The following is a 13,434-nucleotide window of genomic DNA, read 5'->3' as shown; positions in this document are numbered from 1 at the left end:
AAGATACAGTAAACATTCAAATATAGTTCTCGTTTCACTTGCGTAAATATCCAGAAGTGGGATTGCTGGGTGATATAGTAAGTGAATATTTAACTACAGAAAATACTACTCAACTGTTTTTCAAAGCAGCTGTACTGTTTCGTATTCTGACCAGCAATGAGTGAGAGTTCCAGCATCTTCCTCAGCGCTTGGTATTTTATTCCAGCCATTCTAAGAGCTGCACAGTAGAACGTCACTGTGGTTACAGTTTGCATTTTCCCTAATGACTAATTATGCTGAACATCTTTTCATGTACATATTTAATATTATATCTTTTCCCTTTGGAATTAATTTTTAGAGATGGTGTGATATATGGAAGGAAGTTTGTGTTTCTAGCACCTAACATGTAACACTGCCATTACAAACTGCTGTAGGTAAGACTTTGTGCTCAAAGTATGAGGGGATGCAGACAAAGAAGATAGTAACTAATAATAACTGAGACAGAGCCATCCAGGTGCCCTAAAAGTGGTAGCCGCACACGGCTCTTTAGGTGATGTGGGAGGGGCACCTCGGTCAGCCTCAGGGCTGGAAGACTTCTCTGAAGAAAGCAAGCTTAATCAAAGTCTCAGGTTTCAATAGGAAACCTTGGGTCCCAGCTCCTCTTGGTGGGGCTTGGCAATCCTGTACCACAGAGCTCTCTCTCTCCTGGTGCTCTTCTGCTGTTTCTGGGTTTGGGGTCCCATGGTGGTGGGATTACAGATTAACACTGTGATGGCAACCTCTACTTCTCCTTCACGCCACTTACAACAGTTACGATGACATCATTAATTATGCAGTTAAGTATTTAACACCCACTTCTCTCCCACTATGAGGGCTTCCTGGGGCCCAGGGCTGCACCTGCCCTGGTCACAGCCGCACTTCCACAACCCAGCACAGCGAGTGACCCAGCCAGGTCCTGGGACAGAGTGGGACCCAAAGGACGAAGGACCAATCTCACAGTTCCTGGAAAAATCGACTAGGTTACTGGAGAGTTTTCCCTCCCTGGTGGGGTAGTTTTGTACCTTTGCTCACTTTTAGAACCAGCTGTTAGCTCTTTATTTTCAAATTACTAAAATAATTAATAGTCAAAATAAAGGTCCCCCCACCCTGTCCAAGAGAAAACAAACTTTCACATTGTATATAATGGTGGGTGCTCATGCCTTAAGTAATCAATCTGTTGATCCTGGGATGTTTTCAGCATGTCACTGGTGGTCAGATGGCATTGGGGATTTGCCAAAACAAAAAATCTTTCGTCAGAAAGGTCTATTGTGCCCTAAGAATGGGTAGAACAAAAAGCAAATGGAGAGAAAGTTATTTTGAAGCTACATTACCTATCATTCCTCCACGTAATGCCATTCATTTTAATTATCCTCAGTATTCACATACAACACATACACATACACACCCTTGGGCTGCTTCTCATTGATGCAGGGAAGCAGAAGGAAATGATCACTTTGGAACATTCAACCGAGCGTCTACTACGTACCAAGTACTCGTCCAAGAGTCTCACTTAGCCCACACCTCCACTGAGGATGCTGAGGCCTAGACAGCAGGAAGTGGACGGTAAAGAAATAGAATCAAGCTCTGGAATTTCCAGGGGAGTCACATTTTTAAGCACAACATTGGCTTAATTAAATACATGAGTCAGACTTGCTGCTGAGTTGGGGAAAAGGGGAACAGGTATGGCACCGCTGCTGGCTCCGCAGTCTGTCTGTCTGACAGGGCCGGGGCCATCTTCAGCATCACCAGACCTGTGACGAACTCTCATGTTGACCTTGTGGCCACTGTGTCTATGTCATCATGCAAAGCAGGGGCTGGTCAAGGCTCAGGTCTTCTCCGTACGGTTTTCTGGTTCAGATTTTGTTCTTGTGTGATGAAGTGTAAGTGGGACTCAGGGTTACCAGTTGACATGGTTCTTGTATTCAAAAGGGTAGGTTTTTCTAAAACCCTACAAAAACTCATTTTTTTCCCCAAAACCCAAATGATTATGTTTGGAATGAACTACAAGTCAACATCTATTTACTCACAGAGAGAACTGGTGAGCAGAGAACAGGAAGAAAAGAAAGTGGCATTTATTGAGCACCAATTATGTGAATTACTAAGTATCTGGACATGTTATAGAAATCTTTGCAATTGTCCAGTGAAGTATGTTGTTTATCCCATTTTACAGATGAGAAAACTGAGGCCTAGGAACATTTAATAGTACAAGTAAGTAGTCAATCTGTTCTCTCTTGAGGCTAAAACCTACACCCTTTGCTTTACATGGCAGGACTATGCAAGGGGATGGGAGTGAGGATTTCTCCCTTCTCATGGAATTAGAGATAGACCTCTATCCCTAGTTGGCAATAGGTTTCAAAGAGTCATACCACGTGTGACAGCCTGTTCACAATGTACACAGTTATAGCCTCACCTGTTTTATTTCCTTCCCTGCTTCAAGGTCAACATCTCATTTTCCCAGCGTTGCCAAAGAGTTCTTGGTTTGGTTTCTTGAGTTTCCTCTTCTCTTCAAGTTTTTCAATATTATACAGACATGATGCTCTGAATTAAAGCCTTGGAAAGACATTAAAATATGGGGGGGAAGTCACTTTCTAGCCAGTAGCTTTATTTGTGTGCTTGACTTCATGTATGGATTTTTAATTCACTCATATTGAATAGATACAAAGATGTGGAGTTTTTCCAGAAGCATTTGTTGTATCCAACTCATTGTGGCAAGTTCTTCATATCAGACAAAATCTGCATAGCTCAAAGAGAGTTATGCCCTGACTCACATGGTCTCAAAAAACATTCCAAAAATGGACCTTAAGTGGACTCATGTTTTAGGTGTTTTGGAATCACTGCTACATAAAATCATCCCATAGTGAATGAAGGTCAAAGGAGATTAAACTCTACATTTTGCATATGGGAAAACCAATGCCAGAAGGAAAGTGACTTTGCCTGAGGTTACACAGCTCATTATAGCTCAGCTAGAAGGAGAATTCACTTTGTAGGACTCTCCTGCACTCTCTGTTTTGAGATCGGATTACTATATATTGAATTCTGTTTAATGGAACATAAAACACTCAACTACATATCAGAATACAAGTCTCCTTAGAGAGGGAAGGATAGATGCTTTTTCTCCTCTTAGGGAAGACAGATTATTCTAAAGCTCTTTACCTTGTCATATGGGCAATTGAGATTCACACCTATATACATAGGTGTGAAATAGATGAGGGATTTCTTACCTAAAGAAAGGATTCTTTAAATTGAGGGTGTTCTCAGACCTGAAGCCTGTCTGGTTTACCAGCACCATGATCTGAATGTCACAGCTCTGTCTGCAAGGCAGGAAAAAAAACACATCATCTCACAAGGCTGGTGTCAGCCAGTCACATACATTAAGGGCATCTTCTACACATGCCTACTTCATGAAGGTTTTAAGAGTATGGGCTGGACATCTTATATGTGTCTACATCTGTTTAAACTTCCCTGGTGTCTCAGATGGTAAAGAATATGCCTGCAATGCAGGAGTCGAGTGTTTAATCCTGGGGTTGGTAAGATCCCCTTGAAAAGAGAATGGCTACCAACTCCAGTATTTTTGCCTGGAGAATTCCATGGACAAAGGTGCCTGGTGGGCTACAGTCCATGGGGTTGCAAAGAGTCAGACATGACTGAGTGACTAACACTTTTTGTTTTCAACATCAGTAGAGGCAACTGAAGGCTTGTTTGCTTGCAAATTGTTTGTTACAAAAGTTTGATACCTGTAATTTCTTGGTTTAAATATTGGAAATGTAATGGTGTTTCTGGTTGGTTAAAGTGATTTGTGTTTTTTTTTTTTAAAGCTTTACCAATATCAATGGCAGAAATGGCTTTACATAACAGAGACTCTTTATGGGTCACCACTGACGTACCAAAACAATCCTAATCATGTAAGAATTGGCTAAGCTAGTATCTCAAACGGACAAAAAGCAGCTAACAAATATGACTGATTTAATTTAAGATACCCCAGATGAAGGCTTAAGTAATTACAAGAAATGGCTAATAATAGCAAGTAGTATGCTATACCCTTAAGGACTAATCTGAAGGGGTGTGATTTGGGGATTTTAATTATTCATTCTTAAGAATATATGTATTTCTTTTGGTTATAAAAGTGTCACATATTCGCTGTAGAAAAATAAAGAAACGTTGAAATAAAATAAAATAATCCATAATATTATTAGACAGATTCTTTCAACTAACATTGTATAATATTTCCCTTCTGTGTATTTTTCACTCTATGTATTTATAAATGTAAATTTTTAGTAAAATGGTGCTTAAGTATTCCTTCATCTCTCTTTATTTAATGTTAGCAGTTATTTCATAATTCTTAACAATGAACTTTTCAATGGTATAATGTGGGTATAGCACAATTTAGCAATTCTTCATTATTAAATATTTATGCTTTTAAAATAACATATTATTACTTATGGTAACAAATATCTGGTTTTATGACAGAAATTCTGCTGTAAAAGACATTCTTATAATACATCTTTATGTGCTATCAAGGATTATAGTTTTTGGAATAAATTCTTAGAGGCAGACTCACCAGGCTAAAGCATATAAGGCATATTTAAGGTTCCCAATACCTGCTGCTAAAATGTCTTCCAGAAAGTGCACCAAATTACTTCTTCACCTACAAAGTATAAAAGTGCTAATTTCATTATACCTTTCCCAATCTTTAATATTTAAATGTTTGGGATTAGAATATTATTATCTGAATTTGAATTTCCTTCATAACTAGGCTTCCTTTTTAAATTCCACAAGTTAGCAAGGGACATACTTCCCTCCTACCAATAGTGGCCTGGGTAGGTTTAAATCCAACATCAAATTCTGTGAAACCAGCAACTCAAGGTCTAGCTTTTATTGAGGACAAACAAGAGGAAGATATATTCCAAATGGTTCCAAATTGGGCAAGGAGTACGTCAAGGATGTATACCGTCACCCTGCTTATTTAAATTATATGCAGAGTACATCATGCAAAATGCTGGCCTGGATGAGCACAAGCTGGAATCAAGATTGCCGGGAGAAATAACAATAACCTTAGACACACAGATGATACCACCCTTATGGCAAAAACTGAAGAACTAAAGAGCTCCAGATGAAAGTGAAAGAGGAGAGTGAAAAGTTGGCTTAAAACTCAATATTAAAAAAACTAAGATCATGACATCCAGTCCCATCACTTCATGGCAAATAGATGGGAAAACAATGGAAACAGTGACAGACTTTATTTTCTTGGGCTCCAAAATCACTGCAGATGGTGACTGCAGCCATGAAATTAAAAGACGCTTGCTCCCTGGAAGCAAAGCTATGACCCTGGAAGCAAAGCTATGACCCTGGAAGCAAAGCTATGACCCTTGCTCCCTGGAAGCAAAGCTATGACCAATCTAGACAGCTTATTAAAAAGCAGAGATATTTAAAAAAAAATAAAAAAAATAAAAAGCAGAGATATTACTTTACCGACAAAGGTCTGTCTAGCTATGGCTTTTCCAGTAGTCATGAATGGATGTGAGAGTTGGACCATAAAGAAAGTTGAGCACCAAAGAATAGATGCTTTTGAACTGTGGTGTTGGAGAAGACTCTTAAGAGTCCTTTGGCCTGTACGGAGATCAAAACAGTCAATCCTAGAGGAAATCAGTCCTGAATATTCGTTGGAAGGACTGATGCTAAACTGAAACTCCAATGCTTTGGCCACCTGATACGAAGAACTAACTCTTTGGAAAAGACCCTGATGCCGGGAAAGATTGAAGGCAGGAGTAGAAGGGGATGACAGAGGATGAAATGGTTGGATGGAACACCAACTTGATGGAAATGAGTTTGAGCAAGCTCCGGGAGTTGGTGATGGACAGGGAGGCCTGGCATGCTGCAGTCCATGGGGTTGCAAAGAGTCAGACACTACTGAGCAACTGAACTGAACTGATAGCTAGAGATTAAAAAAAAGAAATAAGTAATGTCCTTTGAGGGCTTCAAGGGGGCTCAGTAGTAAAGAATCCACTTCCTGGCTATAGTCCATGAAATGGTAAGAGAGTCAGACACGACTTAGGGACTCAATAACAATAACAATGTCCTTTCCTATTTCAACTCATGTAACTGACTTGGAATTCTTTTTGTTTTAAAATGTTTCTTCCTGACACTCACATCCTGCAGTGCACTTCATTTATGATACTTGAGGGCAGATTTGAAGAGAACCAGACACTGAGACAGTGAGTTCTTTAGGAACAAGGTTTATAAAGCAATCAATAATGTATAATTTTCCAAGACTGCATCTACAGGATCCTAAATAACTATTCAGTGTTTTGAATCAGTTATTTGCCAATGTACATTAAAAGAAAATGCAAAAAAAAAAATAAAAATAAAAAAAGAAAAGAAAAGAAAAGAAAATGCAACCTAATTCCTTGCCAGAGTTACTCATTTAAAATCTTATGTGGGGGAGGAGCTAAGATGGTGGAGGAGTAGGACAGGGAGAACACTTTCTCCCCCACAAATTCATCAAAAGAACATTTAAACGCCAAGTAAATTGCACAAAACAACTTCTGAATGCCAGCAGAGGACATCAGGCACCCAGAAAAGCAACCCAAGTCTTCGAAAGGAGGTAGGAAAAAATATAAAAGACAAAAAAATAGACAAAAGAGGGAGGGACAGAGTTCCGTCCTGGGAAGGGAGTCTTAAAAAGAGAGAAGTTTCCAAACACCAGGAAACCTTCTCACTGCCGAATCTAGCCAAGCCTTGGAAGCACAGAGGGCAACATAACAGGGAGGAAAAATAAATAAACAATTAAAACCCGCAGATTGCGAGCCCTACAGTAACTCCCCCAGCGGAGAAGCAGCGCAGACGCCTGCACACGCCACTAGCAGGTGGGGGCTGGGCAGGGAGGCACAGCGCGGGCTGCATCGCTTAGAGTAAGGATCTAACCTGATAGCACCCCCAGCGCTATCTGAGCGAAATAATTTGGGCTAGCAAACCAGACTGTGGGATATCTACCACGTGAAAAGCCAGCCCTAACCTAAGACACTGCCAGGCCCGTGCACGGAACAAAGGACTGAACAGAGATAGCTGGCTGCAGACCTTCCCCCTCGGGTGACAGGCAGCCAGAGCCGGAAGAGGGCAATCGCAGCCCCAGAGAGACATTATCTATAAAACTGTAAGCAGGCTTCTTTGCTAACTAAAACTTCTTGGGGGTCTGGATGGTCAACATCTGCCTGAGAAGGTGTGCTGGTTGTACACCCAGATAACCGAGCGGTGGGGAGGTGATAAATCGCAGCAATCGCGCTTGCCAAACACTTCATTACCTGAGCTGCTCAGACCTGGGAAGGGCACAAAACGCAGGCCCAACCGAGTCTGAGCCTCTGAGGACTACCCGAGTGCCGGAACCTGAGCGGCTTGGACCTGGGAGGTGCATGCAACCCAGGGCCGGCCTCGGATGGTTCTCAGTGGAGCAACCTAGAGCCTGAGCAGTGTGGGCAGGGAGGCTACATGCGCTGTGAGCAGGGGCAGACCCAGTCTGGCTGAGGCACTGCGAGCACACGCTAGTGTTATTTGTTTGCAGCGTCCCTCCCTCCCCACAGGGCAACTGAACAAGTGAGCCTAAAAAAAAAATTGTCCACCACCATCCCCTTTGTGTCAGGGCGGAAACCAGACACTGAAGAGACCAGCAAACAGAAGAAGCTATAACAGAGGGAACCGCCTTGGAAGCTACAGGCAATAGATTAAAACCCTGTGGTTAGTACCGAATACATAGGAAGGGGCCTATAGATCTTGAGAAATATAAGTTGGACCAAGGAACTAGCCGAAAATGAACTGACCCCACAATACTCACAACAAAACCAGAGAAAGTCCTAGATATATTTTTACTATTTTTACGATCATTCTTTCTTTTTTTTTTTTTAATTTTTAAACAATTTTTAAGTCCTCTATTATTCCTTTAATTTTCACTTTTATAACCTACTATTACTTTGCAAAAAAAAAAAGACCCTTTTTTTTTAAAGCAAACTTCATATATATATATTTTTATAATTTTTGTGACCTTGTTTTTCTTTTTTTTCTTTTCTTCTTTTCTTTAACATTGTATTTTTGAAATTCCAATCTCTACTCTAGATTTTTAATTTCAGCTTTTTGGTATTTGTTATCAATTTTGTACCTATATATATTTTTTTAATAATTTTTGTGACTTTTTTTTTCTCTCTCTTTCTTCCTCTTCTTCTTTTATATAACATTCTATATCTGAAATTCCAAACTCTACTCTAGATTTTTAATTTATGCTTTTTGGTATTTGTTATCAATTTTGTACCTACATTTTCTTTATAATTTTTGCAACTTTGTTTTTTTTTTTCCTCTCTTTCTTTTTCTTCTTCTTTTTTTTAACATTGTATTTTTGAAATTTCAAAATCTACTCTAAATTTTTAACTTTTGCTTTTTGGTATTTGTTATCAACTTTGTACCTATATTTTCTTTATAATTTTTGTGACTTTGTTTTTTTTTTTCACTCTCTTTCTTTTCCTTATTCTCTTCTTTAACATTGTATTTTTTAAAATCCAAACTCTACTCTAGATTTTTAATTTTTGCTTTTATGTATTTGTTACCAATTTTGTACCTTTAAGAACCCAATCTTCAGGACCCATTTTTCACTAGGGAGCAACATTACTGGCTTGACTGCTCTCTCTCCCTTTGTACTCTCCTTTTTCTGCACCAGATCAACTGTGTCTCCTCCCTAACCCCTCTCTACTCCACCCAACTCTGTGAATTGTGTGTTCCAGATGGTGGAGAACTCTTAGGGAACTGATTACTGGCTGGATCTGTCTCCCTCCTTTTCATTCCCCCCCTTTTATCCTCCTGGCCACCTCTGTCTCCTTCCTCCTTTTTCTCTTCTCTAACTCCGTGAACATCTCTGAGTCGTCCAGTTGTGGAGTGCACATAAGGAAGTGATTACTGGCTAGCCCACTCTTTCCTCTATTGATTCCACCTCATCTCATTCGGGTCACCTCTAACTCCCTTCTCCCTCTTCTCTTCTCCATGTAACGCTGTGAACCTCTCTGGGTGACCCTCAAGGTGGAGAAACTTTTCATCTTTAAAGTAGATGTTTTATCAATGGTGCTATATAGAAGGAGAAGTTTTGAAACTACTGTAAAAATAAGACCGATAACTGGAAGCAGGAGGCTTAAGTCCAAACCCTGACTCCAGGGAACTCCTGACTCCAGGGAACATTAATTGACAGGAGCTCATCAAACGCCTCCATACCTACACTGAAACCAAGCACCACACAAGGGCCAACAAGTTCCAGGGCAAGACATACCAAGCAAATTCTCCAGCAACACAGGAACACAGCCCTGAGCTCCAAGATACAGGCTGCCCAAAGTCACCCCAAAACCATAGACATCTCATAACTCATTACTGGACACTTCATTGCACTCCAGAGAGAAGAAATCCAGCTCCACCCACCAGAACACCGACACAAGCTTCCCTAACCAAGAAACCTTGACAAGGCACCTGTACAAACCCACACACAACAAGGAAACATCACAATAAAGAGAACTCCACGAACTGCCAGAAAGGACACCCCAAACTCAGCAATTTAAACAAGATGAAGAGACAGAGGAATACCCAGCAGATAAAGGAACAGGATAAATGCCCACCAAACCAAACATAAGAGGAAGAGATAGGGAATCTACCTGATAAAGAATTCCAAATAATGATAGTGAAATTGATCCAAAATCTTGAAATCAAAATGGAATCACAGATAAATAGCTTGGAGACAAAGATTGAGAAGATGCAAGAAAGGTTTAATAAGGACCTAGAAGAAATAAAAAAGAGTCAATATATAATGAATAATGCAATAAATGAATTCAAAAACACTCTGGAGGCAACAAATAGTAGAATAACAGAGGCAGAAGATAGGATTAGTGAACTAGAAGATAGAATGGTAGAAATAAATGAATCAGAAAGGAAAAAAGAAAAACGAATTAAAAGAAATGAGGACAATCTCAGAGACCTCCAGGACAATATTAAATGCTACAACATTTGAATCATAGGGGTCACAGAAGAAGAAGACAAAAAGAAAGACCATGAGAAAATACTTGAGGAGATGATAGTTGAAAACTTCCCTAAAATGGGAAAGGAAATAGTCACTCAAGTCCAAGAAACCCAGAGAGTCCCAAACAGGATAAACCCAAGGCAAAACACCCCAAGACACATATTAATCAAATTAACAAAGATCAAACACAAAGAACAAATATTAAAAGCAGCAAGGGAAAAACAACAAATAACACACAAGGGAATTCCCATAAGGATAACAGCTGATCTTTCAATAGAAACTCTTTAAGCCAGGAGGGAATGGCAAGACATACTTAAAGTGATGAAAGAAAATAACCTACAGCCCAGATTATTGTACCCAGCAAAGATCTCATTCAAATATGAAGGAGAAATCAAAAGCTTTACAGACAAGCAAAAGCTGAGAGAATTCAGCACCACCAAACCAGCTCTCCAACAAATACTAAAGGCTATTCTTTAGACAGGAAACACAAAAACGGTGTATAAATTCGAACCCAAAACAATAAAGAAAATGGCAACGGGATCATACTTATCAATAATTACCTTAAACGTAAATGGGTTGAATGCCCCAACCAAAAGACAAAGACTGGCTGAATGGATACAAAAACAAGACCCCTACATATGCTGTCTACAAGAGACCCACCTCAAAACAGGGGACACATACAGACTGAAAGTGAAGGGCTGGAAAAAGATTTTCCATGCAAATAGGGACCAAAAGAAAGCAGGAGTAGCAATACTCATATCAGATAAAATAGACTTTAAAACAAAGGCTGTGAAGAGACAAAGAAGGTCACTACATAATGATCAAAGGATCAATCCAAGAAGAAGATATAACAATTATAAATATATATGCACCCAACACGGGAGCACCGCAATATGTAAGACAAATGCTAACAAGTATGAAAGGAGACATTAACAATAACACAATAATAGTGGGAGACTTTAATACCCCACTCACACCTATGGATAGATCAACTAAACAGAAAATTAACAAGGAAACACAAACTTTAAATGATACAATAGACCAGTTAGACCTAATTGATATCTATAGGACATTTCATCCCCAAACAATGAATTTCACCTTTTTCTCAAGCGCACATGGAACCTTCTCCAGGATAGATCACATCCTGGGCCATAAATCTAGCCTTGGTAAATTCAAAAAAATAGAAATCATTCCAAGCATCTTTTCTGACCACAATGCAGTAAGATTAGATCTCAATTACAGGAGAAAAACTATTAAAAATTCCAACATATGGAGGCTGAACAACACGCTGCTGAAGAACCAACAAATCACAGAAGAAATCAAAAAAGAAATCAAAATTTGCATAGAAATGAATGAAAATGAAAACACAACAACCCAAAACCTGTGGGACACTGTAAAAGCAGTCCTAAGGGGAAAGTTCATAGCAATACAGGCATACCTCAAGAAACAAGGAAAAAGTCAAATAAATAACCTAACTCTACACCTAAAGCAACTAGAAAAGGAAGAAATGAAGAACCCCAGGGTTAGTAGAAGGAAAGAAATCTTAAAAATTAGGGCAGAAATAAATGCAAAAGAAACAAAAGAGACCATAGCAAAAATCAACAAAGCCAAAAGCTGGTTCTTTGAAAGGATAAATAAAATTGACAAACGATTAGCCAGACTCATCAAGAAACAAAGGGAGAAAATTCAAATCAATAAAATTAGAAATGAAAATGGAGAGATCACAACCAACAACACAGAAATACAAAGGATCATAAGAGACTACTATCAACAATTATATGCCAATAAAATGGACAATGTGGAAGAAATGGACAAATTCGTAGAAAAGTACAACTTCCCAAAACTGGACCAGGAAGAAATAGAAAATCTTAACAGACCCATCACAAGCACGGAAATTGAAACTGTAATCAGAAATCTTCCAGCAAACAAAAGCCCAGGTCCAGACGGCATCACAGCTGAATTCTACCAAAAATTTAGAGAAGAGCTAACACCTATCCTGCTCAAACTCTTCCAGAAAATTGCAGAGGAAGGTAAACTTCCAAACTCATTCTATGAGGCCACCATCACCCTAATACCAAAACCTGACAAAGATGCTACAAAAAAAGAAAACTACAGGCCAATATCACTGATGAACATAGATGCAAAAATTCTTAACAAAATTCTAGCAATCAGAATCCAACAACACATTAAAAAGATCATACACCATGACCAAGTGGGCTTTATCCCAGGGATGCAAGGAGTCTTCAATATCCGCAAATCAATCAATGTTATACATCACATTAACAAATTGAAAAACAAAAACCATATGATTATCTCAATAGATGCAGAGAAAGCCTTTGACAAAATTCAACATCCATTTATGATAAGAACTCTCCAGAAAGCAGGAATAGAAGGAACATACCTCAACACAATAAAAGCTATATATGACAAACCCACAGCAAACATTATCCTCAATGGTGAAAAATTGAAAACATTCCCCCTAAAGTCAGGAACAAGACAAGGGTGCCCACTTTCACCATTACTATTCAACATAGTTTTGGAAGTTGTGGCCACAGCAGTCAGAGCAGAAAAAGAAATAAAAGGAATCCAAACTGGAAAAGAAGAAGTAAAACTCTCACTGTTTGCAGATGACATGATTCTCTACATAGAAAACCCTAAAGACTCCACCAGAAAATTACTAGAACTAATCAATGATTATAGTAAAGTTGCAGGATATAAAATCAACACACAGAAATTCCTTGCATTCCTATACACTAATAATGAGAAAACAGAAAGAGAAATTGAGGAAATAATTCCATTCACCATTGCAATGGAAAGAATAAAATACTTAGGAATATATCTACCTAAAGAAACTAAAGACCTATATATAGAAAACTATAAAACACTGGTGAAAGAAATCAAAGAGGACACTAATAGATGGAAAAATATACCATGTTCATGGATTGGAAGAATCAATATAGTGAAAATGAGTATCCTACCCAAAGCAATTTATAGATTCAATGCAATCCCTATCAAGCTACCAACGGTATTCTTCACAGAACTAGAACAAATGATTTCAAAATTTGTATGGAAATACAAAAAACCTCGAATAGCCAAAGCAATCTTGAGAAAGAAGAATGGAACTGGAGGAATCAACCTACCTGACTTCAGGCTCTACTACAAAGCCACAGTCATCAAGACAGTATGGTACTGGCACAAAGACAGAAATATAGATCAATGGAACAAAATAGAAAGCCCAGAGATAAATCCACACACATATGGACACCTTATCTTTGACAAAGGAGGCAAGAATATACAATGGATTAAAGACAATCTCTTTAACAAGTGGTGCTGGGAAATCTGGTCAACCACTTGTAAAAGAATGAAACTAGAGCACTTTC

At 38.9% G+C, this 13,434-nt stretch overlaps 1 protein-coding gene across 9 annotated transcripts in view; it reads right to left on the bottom strand.

Moving 5' to 3' along the window:
- Nucleotides 1-2,421: 2,421 nt before the first annotated feature.
- LOC147366950 (histone-arginine methyltransferase CARM1-like) overlaps nucleotides 2,422-13,434 on the bottom strand; it is a 297,005-nt gene continuing 285,992 nt past the window's right edge. For all 9 annotated transcript variants that reach the window (XR_015169620.1, XR_015169621.1, XR_015169611.1 and 6 more), the window contains 2 exons: nucleotides 3,240-3,329; nucleotides 2,422-2,568 (listed from right to left, as the gene is read on the bottom strand). The gene's annotated coding sequence lies outside the window, so the exon portion shown is untranslated. The remainder of the gene's footprint in view (nucleotides 2,569-3,239; nucleotides 3,330-13,434) is intronic.

This window comes from Bos grunniens, chromosome 8 (genome assembly GCF_055505025.1).
Source record: "Bos grunniens cultivar Pamir isolate PY7600 chromosome 8, Bosgru_T2T1.0, whole genome shotgun sequence".
Taxonomy (NCBI): Eukaryota; Metazoa; Chordata; class Mammalia; order Artiodactyla; family Bovidae; genus Bos; species Bos grunniens.
The sequence above is the reverse complement of the archived record's forward strand: the minus strand, read 5'-3'. Positions and strand labels throughout refer to the sequence as shown.